The sequence below is a fragment of the Anabrus simplex genome, chromosome 4, assembly GCF_040414725.1.
Source record: "Anabrus simplex isolate iqAnaSimp1 chromosome 4, ASM4041472v1, whole genome shotgun sequence".
In the NCBI taxonomy this organism is placed as follows: domain Eukaryota; kingdom Metazoa; phylum Arthropoda; class Insecta; order Orthoptera; family Tettigoniidae; genus Anabrus; species Anabrus simplex.
The window spans coordinates 291353883-291380752 of NC_090268.1; the positions used below are offsets into that span (position 1 = coordinate 291353883).

General features: G+C 38.4%; 1 protein-coding gene across 6 annotated transcripts in view; it reads left to right on the forward strand.

The window, feature by feature from the left end:
- Positions 1-26870, forward strand: part of LOC136871898 (protein shifted) — a 198448-nt gene that overhangs the window by 99345 nt on the left and 72233 nt on the right. The window lies entirely within an intron of this gene.

Consider the following 26870-nt stretch of genomic DNA (forward strand, 5'->3'; position numbering starts at 1 on the left):
TAAGCATGTGAAGAGATCTGTAACCTTTCTCAACAACCTCATTAATATGATTACTGCAATGAAGATCATTTCATATATTAACTCCTGGGTACTGTCTGACTCGTTGACTGAATGGTCAGTGTACTGGCCTTCGGTTCAGAAGGTCCCGGGTTCGATTCCCGGCCGGGTTGGGGATTTTAACCTTCCTTGGTTAATTCCAGTGGCTCAGGGGCTGGGTGTTTGTGCTGTCCCCAACATCCCTGCAACTCGCACACCACACATAACACTATCCTCCACCACAATAACACGCAGTTACCTAACCATGGCAGATGCCGCCCACCCTCATCGGAGGGTCTGCCTTACAAGGGCTGCACTCGGCTGGATTGCATTGTTGGATGCGCTTGAGAACGGTTGGCTGTTGAGTGAGCTCTTGCATTATTGTAGTGATAAAGTAGTGAAAACCTATTGAAATAGCTTAATTTTGTGTATATCTGATTCATTTAGTGCTGTTTATATAGTGGTGTTTAGTGCTTGTTGGTAGAAATTGGGAGTAGTAATAATTATTTAAATTTTGTAACAAGTAATTCAGTTGGTCTTCAGTAAATTACGTTTTCTAGGTTAAGTAGGCTAGCTAGGTGCACCTTGTTTCGAATTTAGGTTTAGGTAATACTTTAGGTAACAATATTAACTTTAAAAATATTTGTAAATATCTGTAGATTCGTTGGTTGTACTTACGAAGGCAGATTATCATAAGGAATAGTACCGTAACTTCTGCAGCAACTTCTCCGGTATTTCGTATAGATATACGTTCAAACTATCGCGAAGGTAATAATTTACTACATTAAAAAACACGATACGCCTGTAAACTTCCATTTAAAAAGAAGTTAAAGAGATTACACGGTAATAGTTAACAGTCGTATTGTTATTGATTATTGTCGCTCCTCATATTCAAATATTGCATTGTTGGCTACAGTCGTGAACAAAGGGTGTAGTGTAGTCAAGTAAATATAAATAAAAATCAGCTGACCTTGTATTCCATTCATTTGTACTTCTGAGTAGGTAGTTAGTATCCGTAATTTATATTTCGCTCCCTCAATCTTTCAGTATTTATGAGCGGTTAGCTAATAATAATAAAGTTCATATATCCCAGTAATTGCAGTTCAAGTCCCTGGAGTAGCAGTAGTAGTAGTTTTGATAGAAATATTTGAGAAATTATTGTAGACAACCTCGTATTTTTCAGTAGGCCTAATTAAGGACACTTTTTTTTTTCTCCGTCCCATGGAGTAGGGAAAATAATAGTAATCCACCAGCTGTAATAATCACATAACCACATTTCAGTAGAATTGTAGTGAAGATAAGGTATAATATATTAGATAGTATCTTGCCAGTTATATTCGTGTTTTTCTTCGTGTACGGCAATCCTTTTGATACTTAAGCATTTAACCAAACGCAGTGTAGTGTAGTGTAGATACATTGTAGTATAGATACAGTAATTTAGATAGTGCCGTATCTTGCGTACTATATTCGTGTGTTATCTTTCATGTATATCTATTAGACCGTAATACTAATAATAATTTGTCTAAGCATTTAGCTTCGTTGGTAATCTTTGAGTACAGTAGTTCTTGCAAATTTCATTTCTGTTGTGCTTACAGTAGTAGTGACATACGGTACGGTACCGGTATCATAATTGGGATACGTCTGAAAGTAGTTTAAAAATTACTGTAGTGTACTGTACAGTAGTATACGAGTAATATCCTATTAGAATTTAGTGTGCTTATTTTATTATTGTAAAATATTTGTGTAGTACTGGTGTGGTAGAGGTATCCGTAGAAACTCTTACTAAAATATTGTTGAAATTAGGACAGGCTTAATTGCAGTTTGGAATTGTGTAGTTCTTGTGTATTACTTTCGATATTCAGTAATTAACAGCAGCTTTTATCCTGTTAGGGGTTGTAGGATAAAAATAAAAAAAATAAAAAAATAATACAGCACGACTATGTAGTATTGTAGTGTAGTCGTATATTAATTACCTTACTGTTGTGTACTATCCCAGACAATATATCCCTCCGTTCATTTATTTTTTTTGCAAATAAGTTATTTTATTTTTTAATTTAAAATTTCCCCCCCGTAAAGAATGGCTAAGGAGCGCGAGTGTACTTATTGTGGGTGTGGTGAGGCATTGAGGGGTATGAGGGAGGAGTTGGAAAGTTTGAGGGAGATAATTAGGATTCTCACAGAAGACGGGAAGGAAGATAGGACTCCCTCAAACAATGTACAGGTTACAGTAGGTGTACAAGAGGGAGGGGAAGGAGATTGCAGGCCAAGGGCTCTATTCAGGATCAGAATTCAGGACAGGTGTCTGTGCAAAATCGGTACGCGTCACTCCAGGTAGAACAACAGAGGGAAGATGAGGGACAGGGAACTGTTGCTGAGATGCGTGGAAGTAGGAGGAAGGGAAAAGGTAGGAAAGGGAAATGTAGAGTAGAGGATAGGAAAAGACAGGTGGAACAGGGTCATGGGAAGGAGAAAAGGGAGGAGGAAGTAGCTTCTGCAGCTATCCGGAAAGATAGGGCTGACCAGGAGGGGAGGGGATCAAATGAGGTGGGTAGGGTTGAGGCTCTGGTCATGGGGGATTCCATCGTTCGACACGTGGGGAAAGTGTGTGGAGGAAAGGGAACCAGGGTAGAATGTTATCCAGGAATTAGGTTGAGGCAGATGTTGAGCAAAGTAGAAGAGAGGGAGGAGGGGAAGGAGAAGGTGGTAGTGTTTCACGTTGGTACCAACAACGTAAGGCAAGCTGATATAAGTACCAACATAGTTGGAGATGTGTGGGATCTGGTAAATGCAGCACGGGTGAAGTTTAAGAAAGCGGAGATTGTTATTAGTGGAATACTGTGTAGGAGGGATACTGACTGGAGGGTGATTGGGGATTTAAATGAGACTATGGAGTGGGTATGTGGGAAACTGGGAGTGAAATTTCTAGATCCTAATAGGTGGGTAGGAGAAAGGGATCTGCGCTCGGATGGCCTTCATTTAAACCGCAGTGGTACGTATAAGTTAGGAAATTTGTTTGGAAGGGTAATAGGGAGGTACATTCAGGGAAACGGGATGGCCTAGGGAGCGGTGATAAGGGAACAGGGAACTGGAAATCAAGTAGGGATGACATAAAATTGTTAGTGTTGAACTGTAGAAGTATTGTAAAGAAAGGAATAGAATTAAGTAATTTAATAGATATATATTTACCAGATATTGTAATAGGAGTTGAATCATGGCTGAGAAATGATATAATGGATGCAGAAATTTTCTCACGGCACTGGAGTGTGTATCGTAGAGATAGGATAGGAAAGGTGGGAGGGGGAGTTTTCATTCTGGTGAAAGAAGAATTTGTAAGCTACGAAAAAGTTAAAGATGAGACACATGAAATTCTAGGTGTAAGGCTCATTTCTAAAGATAATAGGCAACTTGATATATTTGGAGTGTACAGATCGGGAAAGGGTAGCACTGATGCGGATTCGGAATTATTCGATAGGATAGTCAGCTATGTGGGAAACGACATGGAAAGAAATGTGATTGTAGCGGGAGATCTGAATTTGCCAGATGTCAATTGGGAAGGAAATGCGAACGACAGGAAGCATGACCAACAAATGGCAAATAGGTTAATATGGGAAGGACAGCTGATTCAGAAAGTGATGGAACCAACCAGAGGGAAAAATATTTTGGATGTGGTGCTGATAAAACCAGATGAGCTCTATAGGGAAATTGAAGTAATAGATGGTATTAGTGATCATGAAGCTGTTTTTGTGGTAGTTAAAAATAAATGTGATAGAAAGGAAGGTCTTAAAAGTAGGACTTTTAGGCAGTACCATATGGCTGATAAAGCAGGTATGAGGCAGTTTCTAAAAAGTAACTATGATCGGTGGAAAACGGTAAATAAAAATGTAAACAGACTCTGGGATGGGTTTAAAGAAATTGTTGAGGAATGCGAAAACAGGTTTGTACCTTTAAGGGTGGTAAGGAATGGTAAAGACCCACCTTATTATAATAGAGAAATAAAGAGACTAAGAAGGAGGTGCAGACTGGAAAGAAATAGAATTAGAAATGGCTGTGGAAGTAAGGAGAAATTGAAGGAACTTACTAGAAAATTGAATCTAGCAAAGAAGGCAGCTAAGGATAACATGATGGCAAGCATAATTGGCAGTCATACAAATTTTAGTGAAAAATGGAAGGGTATGTATAGGTATTTTAAGGCAGAAACAGGTTCCAAGAAGGACATTCCAGGAATAATTAATGAACAAGGGGAGTGTGTATGTGAGGATCTTCAAAAGGCAGAAGTATTCAGTCAGCAGTATGTAAAGATTGTTGGTTACAAGGATAATGTCGAGGTAGAGGAAGAGACTAAGGCCAAAGAAGTAATAAAATTTACGTATGATAACAATGACATTTACAATAAGATACAAAAGTTGAAAACTAGAAAAGCGGCTGGAATTGATCAGATTTCTGGGGATATACTAAAGACAATGGGTTGGGATATAGTACCATATCTGAAGTACTTATTTGATTATTGTTTGGCCGAAGGAGCTATACCAGATGAATGGAGAGTTGCTATAGTAGCCCCTGTGTATAAAGGAAAGGGTGATAGGCATAAAGCTGAAAATTACAGGCCAGTAAGTTTGACATGCATTGTATGTAAGGTTTGGGAAGGCATTCTTTCTGATTATATTAGACATGTTTGTGAAATTAATAACTGGTTCGATAGAAGGCAATTCGGTTTTAGGAAAGGTTATTCCACTGAAGCTCAACTTGTACGATTCCAGCAAGATATAGCAGATATCTTGGATTCTGGAGGTCAAATGGACTGTATCACGATTGTCATGTCTAAAGCATTTGATAGGGTGGATCATGGGAGACTACTGGCAAAAATGAGTGCAATTGGACTAGACAAAAGAGTGACTGAATGGGTTGCTATATTTCTAGAAAATAGATCTCAGAGAGTTAGAGTAGGTGAAGCTTTGTCTGACCCTGTAATAGTTGAGAGGGGAGTTCCTCAGGGCAGTGTTATCGGACCTTTATGTTTTCTTATATATATAAATGATATGAGTAAAGGAGTGGAATCAGAGGTAAGGCTTTTTGCGGATGATGTTATTCTCTATAGAGTGATAAATAAGTTACAAGATTGTGAGCAACTGCAACGTGACCTCGAAAATATTGTGAGATGGACAGCAGGCAATGGTATGTTGATAAACGGGGCTAAAAGTCAGGTTGTGAGTTTCACAAATAGGAAAAGTCCTCTCAGTTTTAATTACTGCATTGATGGGGTGAAAGTTCCTTTTGGGGATCATTGTAAGTATCTAGGTGTTAATATAAGGAAAGATCTTCACTGGGGTAATCACATAAATGGGATTGTAAATAAAGGGTACCGATCTCTGCACATGGTTATGAGGGTGTTTAGGGGTTGTAGTAAGGATGTAAAGGAGAGTGCATATACGTCTCTGGTAAGACCCCAACTAGAGTATGGTTCCAGTGTATGGGACCCTCACCAGGATTACCTGATTCAAGAACTGGAAAAAATCCAAAGAAAAGCAGCTCGATTTGTTCTGGGTGATTTCCGACAAAAGAGTAGCGTTACAAAAATGTTGCAATGTTTGGGTTGGGAAGAATTGAGAGAAAGAAGAAGAGCTGCTCGACTAAGTGGTATGTGTCTCAAGTATTATTACAATATTATAAGTCCACCTGATTGTATTGAACAGGTGGACTTATAATATTGTAATAATACTTGAGACATACGTCAACTTCAATACGGAACCAAAATGAGAATAGTTACTTGTAAGTGGTATGTTCCGAGCTGTCAGCGGAGAGATGGCGTGGAATGACATTAGTAGACGAATAAGTTTGAATGGCGTCTATAAAAGTAGGAAAGATCACAATATGAAGATAAAGTTGGAATTCAAGAGGACAAATTGGGGCAAATATTCATTTATAGGAAGGGGAGTTAGGGATTGGAATAACTTACCAAGGGAGATGTTCAATAAATTTCCAATTTCTTTGAAATCATTTCGGAAAAGGCTAGGAAAGCAACAGATAGGGAATCTGCCACCTGGGCGACTGCCCTAAATGCAGATCAGTATTGATTGATTGATTGATTGAATAGCCACACAAAATTATTAACCTGGATACTTACAGTATTTCCCATGAGGTACTACAGTATAATCCCATCAACACACTAAACTGGGAGGACTTTTCCTCGTGATGAAACTTACAATTTAACTTTTCATTCCATTTACATTCATACCATTGTCTGCTGTCCATCTCTTTACATTGTTTAATTCCCCCTGGAGTCACTCACAATCCTGCAACTCATCTACTACTCTATATAGTATAACGACATCTGCAAATAGCCTTATCTGTGATTCCAGTTCTTTGCTCATATCATTTTTATATATAAGAAAACATAAAGGTCCAAGAATACTGACCTGCGGGAACCCCTTTCTTAATCATTACTGGCTCAGATAATGCTTCACCTACTCTAATTTTCTGAATACTATTTTCTAGAAATGTAGCTATCTATTCAATAACTCTTTTGTCTAGTCCAGTAGCCCTTATTTTCGTTAGTAATCTCCCATGATGTATCCTATCAAAAGCCTTGGATAGGTCAACAGTGATACAGTCCATCGGACCTCTTGACTCTAAAATATCTGCTGTACTGTATCTTGCTGGAATCTCACAAGTTGAGCTTCACTGGAATAACCTATCCTGAACCCAAACTGCCTTCTATCAAATCTGTTAGTAATTTTGCAAACGTCTCTAATATAATCAGAAATAATGCTTTCCAGAGCATTCAAACAACATATGTGGAGCTGACTGGCCTGTAATTTTCCACTTTATGTTTGTGACCCTTTCCCTAAGCTGCCTCTGTGGATCCGTGGTAGAGTGTCGGCCTCCGGATCCCAAGATACCGGGTTCAAACCCGGCAGAGGTAGTCGGATTTTTGAAGGGCGGAGAAAAGTCCATTCGATACTCCATGTCGTACGATGTCGGCATGTAAAAGATCTCTGGTGACACATTTGGTGTTTACCCGACAAAATTCATTAAATCTCAGCCATAGACGCCCAAGAGGGATCCACTTTACTCGGTCTGCCATCTAGTGGGCCTAGAGTAAAACGGAAGGTCGAAATTGACGAGCAGACAGCCAGATGGCGTCAAATTGAAATGTCTGCAAACGGTAGCTGAGGCCATACGATTATTATTATTATTATTATTATTATTATTATTATTATTATTATTATTACCCTTTCCCTTCTACACTGCAGCTATCAACTCTCCATTTATTTGGTATTGGCTCTTTTATGCAAATAATAAGCAAATTATTTCATATATGGCAATATATCCCAACCCATAGCCTTGAATATATCTGCAGGAATCTTATCAGTCCCAGCTGCCTTTCTAGCTTTCAAACTTTGTATCCTTTTATAAATCAAACATGGACGATAACTAGCTCAGAAAGAAAGAGAATAGAAGCTTTTGAAATGTGGTGTTACAGAAGAATGCTGAAGGTGAGATGGATAGATCGAATCACGAATGAAGAGATACTGAATCGAATTGGTGAGAGGAGATCGATTTGGCTAAATTTGACGAGAAGAAAAGATAGAATGATAGGACACATCTTAAGACACCCAGGACTTGTTCAGTTGGTTTTTGAAGGAAGTGTAGGTGGCAAGAACGGTAGGGGTAGACCAAGGTATGAATATGACAAACAGATTAGAGTAGATGTAGGATGCAATAGTTACGTAGAAATGAAAAGGTTAGCACAGGATAGGGTGGCATGGAGAGCTGCATCAAACCAGTCTATGGACTGATGACTCAAACACACACAGGTAAATTTTAGTTTTTAACCAGCCTCCTCTATCAGGACATTATCTTTACATATTGCTGACTGAATACTTCTGCCCTCACATATACACTCCCCTTGTTCATTAATGATCCCTGGAATATCCTTCCTGGAACCTGTTTCTGCCTTAAAGTATCTATACATATCCTTCCATTGCTCCCTAAAATTCATATGGCTGCCAATTATGTTTGCCATCATGTTATCCTAGCAACTTCTGCAACCATTCCTATATCTATTTTTTTCTAATCTGCACTACCTTCTTAATCTTGTCATTTCCCTGTTATAATATAATGGGTCCTTGTTATACCTTACCACTTTTAAAGGTACATATTTGTTTTCATACTTCTCAACTATTGCTTTAAACCCATCCCATAGGCTGTTTACGTTTTTATTTACCGTTGATCATAATTGCTTTTTAAAAATTTATGCATTCTCCTCTTATCAGCCATATAGTATAGTCCTACTTTCACAACATTCTTTTCTAACACATCTTTTAAAAAACAAAACTTCAATAGCATATATACCTTGTATCACTTCAGTTTTCCTGTAGAGCTCCTGGTTTTATCAGCACCATGTCTAGAATATTTTTCCCTCTAGTTCGTTCCATCACTTTCTGATTCAGCTGTCCTTCCCATAATAACTTATTCACAATTTGTTGGTCATGCTTTCTGTTGTATTTCATTCTCAGTTTACATTTGGCAAGTTTAGATTACCCGCTGCAATAATGTTCCTTTCTGTGTCGTTGCCCACATAGCAGATTATCTTATCAGATAATTCCACATCAGTGTCAGTGTCATCCTTGTCAAGTCTTTACACCCCAAAAACATATCACTTGCCTATTGTCTGTAGAGATTAGTCTTACACCTTGAAATTCATGTTCCTCATTCTTAACTTTTGTCTGTATTTGGAAAAAGTTCAGGCTGACAAATATGGTTGCTGATCGACAATGGATGCAACATCCACGCAAAATAATTTGCAAAGAGGATTGCTATTTGTTGCTCTCAGCACTTCATAGGCCATCTGCTACTGCCACCTCGCTCTGCCAGGATCTTCGGAGGGAGAGTGAATGTGTCAGATCATACAGTACAAAAGCAGTGTGTCAGGTCATACAGTACAAAAGCAGCTGCATGTCAGAGGTTAGTTGATCGGGAAGATCAAATCCAACTTACAGGATGTCTAAAGGACCTGAAGATAGTAGAGGAATTTGTATACCTTGGGTCAGTCATCAATGACACAGGAAGCTGTCAAAGAGAGATCAAAAGACGGATTGTTCTAGGTCTGTGCTGCAATGGTTAAACTCACTAAGATCTGGCAGAACCGGACAATATCAAAAACTACGAAGATGCGCTTGGTGGAATCACTATCGTTCTCAGTCTTTTTTGTACGGCTGTGAGACCTAGAGGCAAGAGTCGAATTGATACCTTTGAGATGTGGTGTTGGCGGAGAATGCTGTGTGTACCCTGTACAGAAAGAAGAACCAATGTTTCCGTTCTGAATGAACTGAGCATCAAGAAACGCCTATCTTTCCGTGTGAATGAGTGTTACCTCCAGTTCCTTGGCCACATTTTCAGAAGAGAACTTGGAAAAGACCATTTTGCAATGCTAAGTTTAAGACAGTACACCACGAGGAAGAACAGCAAGTAGATGAGTTAGATCAGACGAAGAAGATCACTGGCCTACCTCTTCAGATCATGTCATGGAAAGCTGAAAACCACTCTGGGTGGAGGCATCTTGTCAAGGCTGCAATGCAAAAATGAGAGAGTTGTGAGGTCTCAACGCTCAGCAATGAACAAAATGACTAATGATGATGTCAGAGGTCTGATATCAAGGAGGCCTGTATCAAAAGCTCCCCTTAAACCACACCTCAGGGCAGCTCATGTGAGGTAGACAATTGATAGCCAATTGCATCAGAAACAGTGGAAGCGTAAACTCTTTTCTGGTAAGATCACCATAAACTTGCACCCGTACAACAGGTGTATTAGAGTCTGGAGAAAATCCGTTGAGAGATGGAATGAGCCCTTCCTCCTGGAGTGCTATCAGCATCAAGAGGGTTCCAATCATATTTTGGGATGGGATCATGTTTCATCAAACATCATTGATCTGAATTTAGGGCAGTTACCGAGGTGGCAGATTCTCTGCCAGTTGTTTTACGTAGTCTTTTTTAAAAATGATTTCAAAGAACTTGGAAATTTATTGAATATTTCCTTTGATAAATTACTGTGTATGCCTTTTAATTCCTATCCAGGTTGACATGACTGGTCCGGTACATACAGACAAGATCCTCCAACTTGTAGTTAGAGGATTTTCTGCTACTGTGGGCAAGGGATTTACACTAGTGAATGATAATACCCATGCCCACAAAGCCAGTGACCAATCAGTTCCTTGAATTGCATGGCATAGAGCAAATGGTGTAGCCAGCGTACTTTGCCAGACACAAGCTTTGTTGAAGATGCATGGCGTGAACTGAAGAAAGCAATTGCCTGCTGTCCTAATCTTTCTGCTAACATTCAGCAACTGACTGAAGCTCCTATCCAGGAGTGGAATTCTCCCGACAAAATAATTTTCTCAGTGGTTTACAACAGTGAGCTATGCATTGCTTATTCTTCGACCCTGTACTTTCTTTGCATTCTTTGCACTGGTAATCATTAGTAATTAACTTGTGTGATGATGGTTTTATGTTTAAAAGGTATTTATTTCAATGTGTACCACTTTTGAGAAAATATTAGGTTTCCTTGAACGATTAATAATACCCATGTCTTCAATGGATATGACTCGCACGAAGCGCATTGCAATTGTAACATTATCTCAGAATACTTTCATGACACAAAAAGAGTTAGCTACTAAATTTGGTGTAGGTAGGTACTATAAATAGAATTATTCAGTGGCACAAACAGCCTGGCTCAATTTCACCAAAGAAAAAGGAAACTATGACAGAAAAGGAAAAGGACACCAACTGTTGGAACGTTTTTCTCATAAGAAGCAAATCAAACCCCAGGCTCGCTACTGGCTCACGAATCGAAGGAAAAGGGAGTAAATCCGCACATGTCTAATGTTGGTTGTAGACTTCTGGCAGCTGGAAGGAAAACTTGCAAACCTGTAAAGAAACACCTTTCAACAGGAGAAATGTGCAGAAAATGTCTCTTGCGGCTATGTAGTGATCAGGATTGGACAGTGGAACACTGGAAGAAAGTTCTTTTCTCTGATGAGAGTCATTTTGAAGTGTAGGGGTAGAGGGTTCAATATGTACACCAAGTGAAGAATGAGCCAATAAATTCAGCACATTTGCAACAGACCACAAAACACCTCAAGAACAAGATGGTTTATGGGTGTTTCATGCATGAACGACCAGGACCCTTAGTACCAGTTGACAGGATAATGAAATCTGAGCATACATCCAAGTACTGGAAAGGAGAGTTGTTGGTGAGCTGCAGAAGAGGTTTCCATTAGGCTGATGGAATTTTTCAGCAAGATTTGGCTCCTTGCCTTAATTCAAAGAAAGTGATAAAATTCCTTGATGAGAATATTATTTGTATCTTTTAGGGCCAGGGGACTCTTCTGACAGTAATCTAACAGAAAACCTGTGGGCTATTTGCACAAAGAGATTCAGACAGAACATTACTCTTCTACAAAAATATGCACGATAGAGCCTGTAGTTACGGTATGGTTTCATGATGATGAGCTCAAAAATGTGTGTTCAAAGGTTGTGGAATCTATGCCAAATTGCATTAAAGCAACTTATAAAACAGAAAGGAGAACATATTGGCTATTAGCATAGATTAAAGATATGTTTAGGTGAATAAGTGCAAAAAAAAAAAAGTATGTTATTGTCATGATGCAATTAATTTGCACAGCACTGTGTATACCGTATTTACTCGAGTATTTGCTTCACATTTTTTTCAAAATTTTGAGACAGGGAATTGAGGTGAGGGGAAAACACATGTTGTTTTCTGAGAATGCAACCTAACAGCTCTGCAGTCTGTCGAACACACAGGTTTGTAAATATTATACTACACCATACCTGCAAAAAAAACCACATTATTAAACAAGGGATAAAAATACACATTATTAAACAAAGAATGACATGCTTCATTCTTAAAAGAACATAATCAGATTCTATCAAGTCACACTCAGATATTTAGAAATAATATTTACGTTTATCTCTGTTTAATATTTAGGAACTTAAATTCTAGAACTTATCCCGCTTTCTCTCCAATCCAGTATTAACTGCGAGGTGCTTGGACAACTGTTGCTCTGTTATTGGCATGGATCCATCAGCTGTGGTCCGTTGACCCTCTTGTTATTATTATTACTATTATTAATATTATTTCTCGTATTTCAAATTTTTATGTAAACTATGGAAGGGTTTTTAATGAACATCGTAACAATCATGTCATTTACATTTACTTGAATGGCTTTCGTTATTTTTTTTTATTACCATAATGTATTTATTTTATTGATTCATTTTGGGATAGTCTAATGAGCTTTTCATCAAGTTGGTTAGTTTTCTTTAATTTTCATTTTGTAATTTAGGCTACATTTACATGAACATCTCTTGTAGAACTATATTTGTATTTATTATTATTGTTACGTGCCAGCCCCATGGTAGCCCCTTTTGGTACTTCCAGGAAGGGGCTGGTGACTCAGACGCCCTGGGATCTCCCAGCCAGCTTGTGGGGTGGGGCCAGCCTTTCTGTGTAATGTTCTTGTTGGCTGGCTTACCTGTGAGTTTCTTGAAGATTCAACGGGAATGTTCTGCCTCTAGTGACATTGCAAAATTTCTGGCTCAAATCACGTGAGCTATAAAAAGGGAAGCGAGCCACAGACAGTCAGTCAGTGTCGGACTCGGAGTCAGTGTTGGACTCTGCGGTGAAGTCAGTGAGAGACTCAGTGCGTTAGGGTTCAGTGGCTGGGCTGCGGGTGACAGAGCTGTTGGCTGTTGCTAGTGTCCCACCGAGTCTGAACCAGAAGCAGTTGTTGTGGTGTCGGAGAGACCAGTGTGTAGGTGGAGACGACAGAACGGAAGATGTGTACTACCTGAGAGAACAGTGTGCTTGTGTATTTCTGTGGACTGAGGATCGCCACGAGACAGTGAGGAAAGCTGCTATCACAAGTATGAAGGTATATGAACCTGTGTGTTCGCTGTTGTGAGAATCGTCCTGCTGTTGAATACTGTTGAGTTGTTTAGTTGTTCACTGCATGTGACTGTGAATTATTGGACTATCTGTGGAATCGAACCAACGAACAGTCATCATGTGTTGTGTAGCTAGTGGCACTGTGTTCAAATCCCAGTGGTCTACACACAGCTGCTGTACCAGTTGACTGATCTTGGGAAAGTGAAAGTAAGGATTATAGCCGTCCCCAGGTAATTCCAGCTGGCCGGGATGCCCTGGTATGTGTACAGAAGAGAGATTTGTAAATAGACAGTAATTAGTAAGTGTGGCTATTCACAGCTGGTTAGAATTGTGTGTGTTTATGTATGTATGTATGTATCTATGTATGTATGCATGTATGCGCGCGTATGTGTGTGTGTGTGTGTGTGTGTGTGTGTGTGTGTGCATTTATTAGGTCATACTGAAATAAATTAGAGTAATGAAACAGATGGAATTTTATTGTAAGCGATAGTCTAATGAGCTTTTTTTTTTTTTAATGGATTGGTTAGTTCTCCTGTAATTTTCCGTAGTGTAATTTACGTTTATGTGAACTGCTTGTATAGTTTTATTCTTTATTTTGAGGGTCCTTCTGATATTTTATTTTAGTGATGTATGATAATCTGTTCAAAGATCATCTCGAGTGGCGAGGATGGTGCGTAAGTTTTGGAGAACTTACTACAGATAAGAATATCATAACTCACATTCCAGACAGCCGGGCTGAGTGGCTCAGATGGTTAAGGTGCTGGCCTTCTAACCCCAACTTGGCAGGTTCAATCCTGGCTCAGTCCGGTGGTATTTGAAGGTGCTCAAATACAACAGCCTCGTGTCGGTAGATTTACTGGCACGTAAGAACTCCTGCGGGACTAAATTCCGGCACCTGAGAATCTCCAAAGACCGTAAAAGTAGTTAGTGGGATGTAAAGCAAATAACATTATATATATATATATATATAATTCGCTGGGGCCATCAAGGACCACGTTAAGTCTTGTTGCATTTGACACTGAACTTGGCCTTCTTTAGAGCCCAAATTTCCCTCATTCTTTGTGAGTGGGCCTGCTTACGCTCCTCTGTCCAAGGGGCACCGTGTCTTCTCTTCGGTTGCTCGTCTCGGTTTAGCCCGTTTGTCAATATTTTCTTGCGGAAGAGATCTCTGTTATGGGCGTCTTCAGCTGAGATATGTAGCATTTGCAGGTCTTCTTTGGTATTTCTAAACCAGGAAATTGTGGTTTTGGGGTTTGAATCAAAAAAGTAAAAGATTTCTTTAGTTAACTTTCTTCCGTCCATTCTTTTCAGATGACCGTAAAATCGTGCCTGTCTTTTCCTGATTGTGTCGGTAATTTTCTCTATTTTGCTGTAGACTTCCTTGTTGGATCTCTTTTGATGGATTCCATTTTTGTACTTTGATCCCAAGATTCCTCTCACAATTTTGCGTTCTCTTTTCTCCAGTTCTTCAAGGAGTCCTTTATTGGCATTTAGAGACAGGGTTTCGGCTGCATATAGAACTACTGGCTTCAGAACTGTTTCATAGTGACGTATCTTGGTGTTTTGGGAAAGGCATTTTTTGTTGTAGATTGTGCGGGATGTTTGGTAGGCTATTTCCAGTTTGCGTACTCGCTCCTGAAGTGCTTCTTTGTCCAGTCCATTTTCCATGATGATCTCACCCAGGTATTTGAATTTGTCTACTCGGGTGATGTCCCCGTATTTTGTATGGAGTTTTGGTGGAGCCTCTTTGATGTTAGTCATTACTTCTGTTTTCTCAAACCATATCTGCAAACCAGTTTGTTCGGCAATTTCCTTTAAAATTTCAACTTGAGCTCTAGCGGTTTCTATGTCGTTTGAGAGAACAGCAATATCATCGGCAAATGCTAAGCAGTCTGTTGAGATCCCCTTGGATTTGGTTCCTATTCTCCATGGACTGTAGTTGATTTCCTGTAATCTCACCCGCCAGGTTCTGATGATCTTTTCAAGAACACAGTTGAAGAGTATCGGGGATAGCCCATCACCTTGTCGGACTCCTGTTTTGATGTCAAAGGAATGCGAGAGACATCCGTGGAACTTCACCTTGGATTTTGTACCGGTCAGAGTGGCTCTAATTAATGCCAGCAGTTTCAAATCAACTCCAAATTCATTTAAGATGTTTAGCAGGACTTCCCGGTCAATGGAGTCGTACGCTTTCTTAAAGTCCACAAAGACAGACACATACTACTTGGACCTTAGTGTACAATATCTGATGATCGTTTTGAGATTTTGGATCTGTTCAGCTGTTGAGCGACCTTTTCTGAACCCTCCTTGGTATTCACCTATTTGATGTTCAACTTGTGCTTCCAAACACTCCAGGATGGCAAGTGATAGAATTTTGTAAGTCACGGGTAGCAAAGATATTCCTCTGTAGTTGTTGATGTTCTTCATGCTGCCTTTTTTGTGTAGTGGATGGATCAAAGCTATTTTCCAATCTTCGGGTAGGGTCTCCTTGTTCCAAATTTCTTTTATTTGCTTTTGCAAGATATCAAGTGATTCCTCTGCTCCTACTGAGTCTTCACCCGGCGCTTTGTTATTTTTGAGACGGGCAATGTGGCGCTTGATTTCATCTCTGTCGGGTGGTCTGGAATCTGGGTACCTGAGTAAGGGTTCCTTGGTCTCAATGGTGCTTTGCGGTTTAGAGCAATTAAGTAAATTCTTGAAGTAGTCTGCCAGAATGCTGCAATTTTCTTCATTTGACGTCGCCAGTGAGCCGTCCTTTCGCTCAAAGCATAGAGATGGTGGTTTATAGCCAGTGAGTTTGCGTTTGAAGGCTCTATAGTACTCTCTGCTTTCATTCTTCCCAAAGTTTTGTTCTATCTTTTCAATGAGAGATTTTTCGTATTTACGTTTCTCAGTTCTGAACACCCTAGCTGCTTGGGCACGTTGGGTTTTGTAGGTTTCCCAATCATTTTCTGATTTCGTAGAGTAGTACTGTTTCCACGCATTCAGTCTTTCTTGGAGGACTGATTCGCAGGCACCATTCCACTATGCATGCTTTTTGCTTCTCTTGATTTCTGCAACGTCTTTGGCGGCCTCAACAAGGAGACTTTTGGCGTTGTTAAAGTCACAGTCATTTGGTCTAGCCTTCTCCTGGAACTCCTCGACCCTTTGCCGAAGTTTATCATTGTCGAACCGTGTGATCTGTTTGGTTGTCTTCCTTGTGTTTGCGGGAATTGGTTTGAATTTGATAAGAGACATATAATGATCTGAGGCCACGTTGATGCCTTTCTTCACCTTCACATTCATAATCTCAGGGCTGTTTCTCCTGGAGATTGCAACGTGATCAATTTGGAACTCTCTGAGAGCTTGGACGGGAGAACGCCAAGTCATTTGCTTTCTGGGTAGATGGCGAAAGTGGGTCGACATGACCTGCAGGTTGTGATTTTCGCAAATGGACACCAGTCTTTTGCCGTTGGGATTGGTTATTTTGTGAGCAGGGTAATTTCCTATAACTTTCTTGTACTTCTGTTCACGACCTAGTTGGGCATTGAAGTCACCCAAAAGAAGCTTGACATGGTGTTTGGGGATTTTGTTTAATTTTTCATCCAGTAGGTCCCAGAAATTATCAACTTCGTCTGGATCAAACTTGTTCTTATCGTTTGTAGGAGCATGTGCGTTAACTAGGGCGTAGGTTTTGTTCGCGCATTTAATTGTGAGTATAGAAAATCTGTCATTCACAGGTTCGAAATTTGCAACCGATTTAAGGATCTTGGTTCTAACAGCAAACGCTGTTCCAAGCATCACAGCTCCATTGAGGATTCCTCTTTGCGCTTTGCTCTTGAAAAATCGGTAGCCTTCGGATTCAAAAATCTCTTCATCTGGGTACCTTGTTTCCTGTAGGGCCATTATGGATATCTGATTTTCGTGAAGAGCTTTGGTGAGGGTTTTCAGCTTGCCAGTTTGTGTAAGTGAATTTATGTTGAAAGTTGCTAGAAAGGTTTTAGATTTTGGCCTGAGTTTTTGACTCTTCAGGGTACACCGAGACGCTCCGACTCATCTCTTGCATGATGTCGAGTCTCCCCCAGAATCCGAACGAGACTCGTGCGCCGTGGCATTCACGACAGGTATTATTATTATTATTATTATTATTATTATTATTATTATTATTATTATTATTATTATTATTATTACTTTCCAGACATTTAAGTCGGAAATTATCTCTTGTGGGATTCATTAAGCACTAATGTAAGAAGTGCAAATGTTGTCCAGATGTTAATTAAGGAGAGTGAATAAGGGGGGGCAGGAGTTTTTAAAATTGTGTGTTCATTCAGGTGGAACTATATTCATATTTTCTTCTTCTTATTCTTTGAGGACAGTACGTAAGTTTTTTTTTTTTTTTTTTTTTTTTTTTGCTAGTTGCTTTATGTCGCACCGACACAGATAGGTCTTAAGGCGACGATGGGATAGGGAAGGGCTAGGAGTGGGAAGGAAGCGGCCGTGGCCTTAACTAAGGTACAGCCCTAGCATTTGCCTGGTGTGAAAATGGGAAACCACGGAAAACCACTGTCAGGGCTGCTAACAGTGGGGTTCGAACCTACTATCTCCTGAATACTGGATACTGGTCGCACTTAAGCGACTGCAGCTATCGAGCTTGGTAGTACGTAAGTTTTGGAGAATTTACTACAGATAAGAATATTCTAACCCACATTCCAGACGTTGTCAGAGATTACCTCCTGTGGGATTCATTAAGCGCTAATATAAAAACTTTAAATGTTGTCCAGATGTTTATCAAGTAGGGTGAATGGGGGGGAATTTTTAAAAATTGTATATTCATTCAGGTTGTTTTTGTTATCTTTTTTTTTTTTTTTGCAATATAAATTTCAATTGCTTCTTTTATATTCAAAGATTTACTTTTATTTTCGATGTGCAAAATTTTTAGATGTGTGTTGATGTCCTCTGACTTAAACGGTCGTGAATGTGGATTAGGATATTCTTATCTGCAGTAAGTTTTCCAAAACTTACGCACCATCCTCAGCACTCAAGATGATCTTTAAATAGATTATCATATATCACTAAAATAAAATCTTACAAGGACTCTAAAAAAAGCAAACAAACAACATAAAACTATGAATATAGTTCCACGAAAATAGTACACGCAAACGTAAATTACACAATAGAAAAGGAAAACTAAACAATCCGTTAAAAAGCTTTTTAGACTATTCCTTAATAATAAAAACTACGAATATAGTTCTACAAAACCTGTTCATGTAAACGTAACCTAAATTACAAAACTAAAATTAAAGAAAGACTAACGAACCCAGTAAAAATAAGCTCATTAGACTATCCCAAAATAAATAAAATAAATACATTGATGATAATAAAAATACAAAAGCCATTCATGTAAACGTAAATTACATGATTGTTAAGATGCCCATTAAGAACCCTTGCATTGTTTACATAAAGAATTGAAATACGAGAAATAATATTAATAATAACAACAACAACAACAGGAATAAAAATAATAAACAATGTGTCAGTGACGTGTCAAGGAGAGGGGCATGATGTGGCAGGGAAAGGGACGTGAGGTGGCGAAAGTAGGTCAACGGACTACAGCTATTGGACCCACACCAATCACAGAGCAACGGTTATCCAAACACCTCACGGTTAATGCTGAAGTGGAGACAAAGCAGGACATTATTGAGATAAATTCTAGAATTTAAGTTCCTAAATATTAAAAAGAGATAAACACAAATATTATTTCTAAATATTTGAATGTGACTTGATAGAATCTGATGATGTTCTTTGAAGAACGAAACATGCCACTCTTTGTTTAATAGTGTGTATTTTTTCCCTTGTTTAGTAATGTTTTTTTTTTTTTTTTTTTTTTTTTTTGCAGTATGTTGTAGTATAATATTTATATATTTAACCTGTGTGTTCGACAGACTGAAGAGCTTTTAGGTTGAATTTAACTGAGTAGACAGTGGAAATTATGTCTTCCTTCTTAAAAAATAAAAATGTCTTTGGAGTTTGAGCAAAAGTTGTATGGCCATTTTAAAGAAAAATATGAGAAATAATGACATGTTACAAGAGATGTTAATAAATAACACATATTTAATCGTGCAACTCCGTGAATATATAAATAAACAAAGGTATTATGCTAACACTTGAAACAATGTTTGGTAGGATGTGTGTAATTGCTTTTCACTTCTATGCTGCTCATGGAAGAAAGAGCTCTGCTTTTGGGTTTAAGAGTGCACTTGTTCTACTTTTCTTTCAGCCACCTGCCAATGAGAGAAAAAATCCGTTCAAAAATATCCATGATTTTCGATAATTTTACGTCATGTGAACGCAAAGTAGAGACATGCTGCAACTTACCTGTCTCATGCATGACCACTCTCATCTGATGATTCAGCCTGTAGACCATCGCTCTCATTTTCGGCTTGCGTGTCTGGGTCTTTCGTCCACGTTATGTCGTCCTCTGATCCGTTGAGAGAATTGGATATGCCCGTTTTCACACATTCAGGGTTCACAGCCCATGCTTGGAGAATCCACTGGCACATCTGTTTGATTGTTTTCGAATTCCTTCTGTTGGTGTAAAACTATGCGCATTCATTGACATCCTATTCCATACATAATTTACGTAAGTAATCTTTGAAGGGCTTGTTCACTGAAACATCAAGAGGCTGAAAAACAGATGTCAGACCGCCAGGTATGATTACGAGGTCCTATTTCATCTCTGTATTTTTTTCCTTATAGCATCCACAAGATGGCCTCTAAAACTATCCAAAATAAGCATAGACTTCAGCTATAATAAGGCTCCAGGATGTCTTCTCCATACAGTATTCAGCCAGTCTTCCATCAATTCGCCGACCATCCAATCCTTCTCCTGCACTCGAATGTGGATTCCTGGCAGAACGGAAGAGCCTTCCACTTAAAAATTATGTGAGGTGCCAACTTCCTGCCATCTACTGTGATAGCTAACATTACTGTGCACCTCATTTTCTCTGCTCATGTACTTCTCACCAACACACTATGTGCACCTATACAGTATTGTTAACTGTAGTGTTTATTGGCATGTGAATAAACACCAGCGTTTGATCGGTATTTCCAGTCTGAGAAAGAACATAGTTGTTCTTCTGCCATAGCCTGATGACAAAGTTTTGAAATTCTAGTATCTTATCGGCGTACATTTCTGGAAGTCACTGACAGAGTAATGCTTTTCTTCTTAAGCTTAGTTCACTTCTTCGCATAAATTATACTGCCCAATAAAATTTTGTGCACTGATGCCGTTGCTTCTCACCACCTTGTGCTCTTTAATCTGCATTTTGTGTGTTACTTTGTAACTGCTGTTTCTCAGCTGTGTAACATACTGTAGCACTTTCTCATCAATTTTGCTACATTTTCCACATTTCGGACCATGAAAAGACCGCAATGTTTTCTTAGCCGCCATTAATTTTTCCCTCTGGTTTTCCCAGTATCGTATTAACTTTGGATCAACTGAAAATTCTTAGCCTGCAGCTCTTACTCCGGTCATTTCTGTGGAAGAAAGTGCACGCACCTTAAACTCCGCCGTATAACTATTATGTTGCCCATCTTTGTTAGTTTCACTCGCCAGAAAATTTAACTGTTTTATTGCACTAAGCGTTTTTACAATCTGCTCATGACCAAGGTAACTGCTGTACTACCTGGAAGCTGGCTCAGCTCAGGATTTCTGAATGTGGAAGTTGCGACACCACTGTACCTCCTGCGAGTTATTTTTAAAAGGAGCGCATGGGAAGGAGTGCACCCTTGACCGTCTGGAAAGCAGGTGTTGTAGGTTAGGACATACCTGTCGCCCTTTCCAATTTATGAGGAAACTTTCTGAATTTTCACTTCTTCTTCTGATGTTCTTAATTACTATTATTTCTTCCAAATTTTAATCAATTTGACCTCCAGTAATATATCTGTTAAAAAGGAAGTACTGCGAATAGTTCCCATTCTCTAGGAGAATATCGTAATTGCTTGGTGATTTGCACAACCTTAGTGTTAAACTTCATACTTTATCTTGCAAGTGTAATTTTTGCTGTCATTTCTCGCTTGGCAGTCGGCTGTGCAGCTGGGAACTCGGGACAATATTTGCCCCGCAAGTACGACAGCAACTCGAGATGGCTGGTCAGCTGATTCGCCTAGTTGAGCTAGACAGAGGGTGGGGAAATTCTGCGGGGAAAAATAAAATTTGGTTTTCAGTTCCGAGAAAACAGAGCAGGGAAAATATGCAGTGGAAATAAATAGGTGAGTAAATAAAGTTTATAAAATCCATCAAGCTTTTTGTCTAGCTCTCTGAGGATTTTTAATGGCTTTACTATGAGCTAGGAAGTTGTTCCCACTAACTCCGACTTTTACGCAAGCGCATTACCGCCATTATTGTACAGCATCAACTCTTTATGGTGTGTCGCTGTGGTTAGCCAGTTCGAGTCCTGTTGGTCAAAACTTTTCTTTTACCAATTGAGTGTTGACCGGCAGGGTACTAGAGGTGGTGGCGTAGGCGTAATTTGGGGGTGGCAGTTGCCCCCGATATTTTGAAGGAAATCAAATTTTCATAATATTCCATACATAGAAAAACATATACAAGAAAACCTAACATTTCTCGTTACTCTTTTTAATGTAGCCCAATGAAAAAAACGATCATTACAAAATTGTGTAGGCTACAGGCTACCTATATAATGTTAGAAGAAATATTTTTTATTATTGTTCAGTTTTACCTTTCCCCCTTAATTTTAATTAAAATGTCAGTAATAAGTTCCGATAAAGTGCTGACAGGTAGGTGCCAAATGTGACAGACTGCGGGCTGTGGCTCTATACAACTGTCTTGATGATCAGACGTTTACCTACCATATGCATATTTTCTGAGAGATGGAAACACTGTTTGGCTATGTTATGGTGTATCTCCTGTCCTTACATTTAATGGCTGTTCTGCTTGGCTGCAATCTGCAACATTTATAATAGCTAAATGGTAAGGAAATTCTCTATTGTATGTATTTTCTTAAGTTTAATTTGGGCCAGTGTGCTTATTGTTTATTCCATTATTTTACGAGAAAATTTTATCTTTATGTAGAAACATTTTTCAAATTTGACAAGCACTATTAATTTTACTTGTAAATAAATAGATATATATTAGTTAAATAACTTCAAAGCCACTCTGTGGGCTCTACAAGAAATTTCACGAACTGACTCTGCCAGCGGTAGACAAGCCAGTGTTCTGTTAAAAAGCATGGATGATTCCAACTTTTTATTTGATTCGCTTTTACTCAGAAGAGTTCTAATGCAATGTGAATCATTATTAAAAACCCTACAGTCCAGCAGTGTGATCTATGAAGTTGTAAAATCAGTGAACAATACAACATTTGATGTTTTACAATCTTTTAGAACTGAAGAATTTTTTACTCAATATTGTTCGGTCACCGCATGGAGGTAGCAGAGAAATTTGGATTTAGCGTAGCACTGTTGCTAAGAAAAGGCAACAGTTCTGAGAAAATTGGCAGTGGGAAAAAAGTTCCATTGAAGACAGTGTAATAGTGCTACAAAACTGGAATGCTGTTTCCTGTTACTGACATGCATAAACAAGAGATAGAGACCAAGTTTCAAGAAAATAACTTGGATGTTCTCAACCATTTAAGTCAAGTTCTAAATGGAAGCAAAGTAGACAAGGCCAGAGTAAAATATGTTTGTAAATTTTCACTTTGGACAAGAAACTCCTACTCTCTGAGCTGTGTGTTTTGTTTTTAAAAATGGAAGAATAAAACAACAAACATATCCAAGAAAGAGCTGCCATTGTTTTAGAGAAGTATTTGAAAAGTGTATTGAGTCTCATTTTTTAACTTTTCCATTTTGTAATTTTTTTTATAAAGTTTCAATGAATTCAGCAACCTGTGAGAAGTATTTTTCATGCCTGCAGCATTTAAAAACGTACGTACTGCAGGAACACGATCTCCCAGAGGAGGTTATCCTCTTTGACTTTTTAGCTATCGAAGGGAGTACTGATGTTGCTTTTTCAAAAGTAATTAATGACTTATCGAAAGAGAAGACTTTATTTTGTGTAAACATATGAAGAGGGCAAATTATGTAAAATGAATAAAAGTTTTGATTTTGATGTTGTCTGCTTGATTCTTACTTTTATGGGGTAAAAAGAGGTTGAGTAAGAATGCACATTTAAATTAGATCTACTTTTTAATTCTGTGCGAATGTTCTTTACTTTGCAGAGGTTTGGTTATTAAATTAAAGTTATGAACACAAAATATTAAAAAGAAAGATAGAGAATATTAGGGATAATTTTATGGTTAGCATATTGCTCTCAAAAGGGACCTATGGACACCCCCCCCCCCCCCCGGTATTCCCTGCCACTTCAAACAAAATGCTCAAATTACGCCCATGGGTGGTGGGTATACATTTCCTAATCACTCGAGTGCATGCCAAAGGACTGGGTCTTATAACAACTTACTACTAAGTATTTACTCTTGAATGAGATGAATGTTTGCCAGTTACTACTCTTAACATTGTCTTGAAAAAATAAAATGACTACTTATTAAATTTGCAACAGTAAATTGAATAACGAATGAGAAATTATCAGTACTCCTTTGCATATACACTAGCAGGCTATTATTTAGGCCTTCTAGTGAATTCTTGGTTTTCCATATTTATTTTTACACCATAACAAAATTCGGTGGCATTGATTACAAAGACAGACATTACTTTTACCAAAACACATAAATAAAATGTTACTGCAACTTCGATATAACAATGCCATAGTTAAAATCCATGGGTAGTACGCAAGTCGAAATTTATCTTCCAGATAGCAAAACTGCAGTTTGCTTATCGGAAGGATTTTATAAGCATTTTTTTCTGTAACATTTATGTACAAACAAGGAATAGTTGCCCTATTTTTTCTGTACCATAACATTATTTTGTATTTGTCTATTAAAATCAAGACAGTGCAATTAGAACTTTTGTGATTAATGTTGTTGAATTCAACACAATGTCAGGTGGGTAAAACTTTTCTGCTGTAAGTCTGTACCCTAACTCAATATACTGTGCAGTTGGAATGTCAGGTGCCTTTCAAATCAATGTTGGTGTCCATCAAGGATCAGCCATGTCCTCCTTGCTCTTCATACCGCATGAATGCTATCAAAAATAACATGCAGATGAGACAGGCAAGGGCCTTGAACAGCAGTTGGAAGACTGGAAGATGCGCCTCAAAGAATTTAGGATGAAATTAAATATGAAAATGGAGTACCTGAAATGCAGCGACCAAACAGATGGCACAATTTCTGTATGCGAGGTTAATAATAACAAGAAGAAGAAGAAGAAGAACTACAGACAAGGTTAGTGGAGCAAATAGATCATCAACCTGGAGAATATCAAGTGGGCTTCACAAAAGGAAGATGATGCATGGAACAGATTTGGAGCCTGAAAAGAGTACTGTACTGGAAAACTACATTTCCAAAGATTTGGTAGTGGTCTTTGCAGACTTCAAAAAAGCATATGATTTGGTTGACAGGGAAGTGTTGCCTTAAATTGGACTAGATGCTCCACCTAATCAACACTTCAAAATACAGGATAGAAATATTTATTTCATATTGTTATACTAGTTTTGAGAAAATTTAAAGAATAAATTAGCACATAATAGGGAAACCTAAAAGCAATCTAAATATATGAAAACCATAAAACAGTCCTATGTATCAAAAAAATGGATTAAAATCAGTACAAGAACATAAGAGAATGGTTGAGCTGTGTTATGTGTAAAGGAACCACAGAGTGTTAAAACACTTGTTTAACTTCACAAATTCCACGAAGGTCTTGAGGAAACACTTAAAATTAAACATATAACACATTGAAAATGCCAAATGTTATTGTTGTAAATAAGCGACTTAAACTGAAGTGGTGCACAACAAATTGAAGGAATGACTCACTGAAGACACAGGTATGATTCACGCTCTTGCTGCTCGCATTCGTCATTCTAGCAAGTCTCGCTCAGTAAATATGTCTGTGTAGTTCCATCTAGTGTCTGTACCTTTGTTACTATGTAGTCAAATACTAAATACATTTTAAATGTACGAAGATGTATTATCACGCCGAGCTTCTATTTAATTGTAATACATGTGTAATCATTGTCCCTTTGGCGAAAGTTTTATATTATAATACTATTGTTACCGCACTAAAGTTCATGGGCTCAACCTTTACGTCTCTATTGAAATTCGCTCCAAAAGCATTAACAAGGCTTTCTATTTTGCAACTTTTTCTTTTTATGCTCCCCATCCCTTTTTGTTCTAGCTCCTAAACCCCAGTACTTTTTACTGTCTATAAATATTTGTGCCCCCACTTCTAGCTCCCAATCGCCGCTAGTATGTGGAAGCGCCTTTATCATTATAGGATCAGCTAATGCTTCACCTATTGTAATTCTCTGAGATCTGTTTCCTAGAAATTTAGCCATTCATTCAATCAATCACTGTTTTTTCTAGTCCATTAGCCCTTAGAGTTTGAGGGATGTTCCACCATTCAACACATTGTAAAATATATTAAATTTATTGGGCAAAGACCGGCTTCGACTCCCTTGGAGTCATCATCAGTTCTTTTTGAATATATAATCAAGGGGAATCTGATAACAATCATCATTAGGGTTGCCTACATACAGCTCAATTGGTAGACATAAGACATCATAATAAAAAATTTTGTACATAAAGGCGATTGTCTGAAAACACATTGATGGGTTGCAAAACATTACCTTGAAATGTAACGTACACATGGTAAGCAATACAACTTAAAAACTTCCTAGTTCTGGTTTAAACTGTCATGTGTTCATGGAAAGAGAACACTGGAAACATATGCACTGGTTGAAAATACTGTATACACAAATACAACATGAAACACTTATAATGATATGAAACACATGGCGCTTTAAGAATGTTCTTGGACTTGATAGTCTTGTTTCTATCTGATTAAACTGGATGAAATATATATACATTGAAATGAAATGTACAAAGACTTGAACTACTTGGCATGTGAAAAGTTCTTGGTTTTGGTTTAAAAAATAACCTACGACATTAGCTCTTATCTTAGTCAGTAGTCCCCTATGTTCTACCGTATCAAAAGCTCTGGATAGGTCAGTAGTAATTCAGTTCATTTGATCTTCTGAATCTAAAATACCTTCTATATCGTGCTGGAATCCTACAAGTTGAGCCTCACTGGAATAACCTTTCCTAAACCTTAACTGCCTTATGTAGAATCACTTAATATTTTCACAAATGTGTCTAATATGATCAAAAAGAATGCTTTCCCAGAGCTTAAATGCAGCATATGTTAAAATGGCTATTTATAGTTCAGTCAGCTTATGTTTATCACCCTTTCCTTTGTACACTGAGGCTACTGAAGCAACTCTCCATTCATTCGGTATAGCTCCTTCATGCAAACAGCAAATAAATATTTGAAATATGATACCATGTATAAATATAATTCTAGCCACATGCACTGGAAATGAAGATGCCATAATGGTCCATTGGCTTGACTTGACGAAACAATGCAAGGAACTATGATGTGCATAAGAAAATTCAGGGTAGCTCCAATTGCACTGGAAATGCGGGATTATGCTTACGATGGTATGGACATGCACTTCAGAGCACTGACACCTCCACTGCAAAGACTGCCTTTCAACTGAACGGCGAGTATTGCTGACCTCGAGGACGACCACAAACATGTTGACTGGATTGAATGAGAAATGACATCTGCCTTGCAAAACTCAACCCTTGGGATGCTATGGCTTGTTTGAAGTGGAGAAAACAATGCAATAATGCAGACCTCACATAGGTGGCAAAATGGAAGAAAGATGACTATGATGAATTCATGTTTTACTTATACAGTAACAT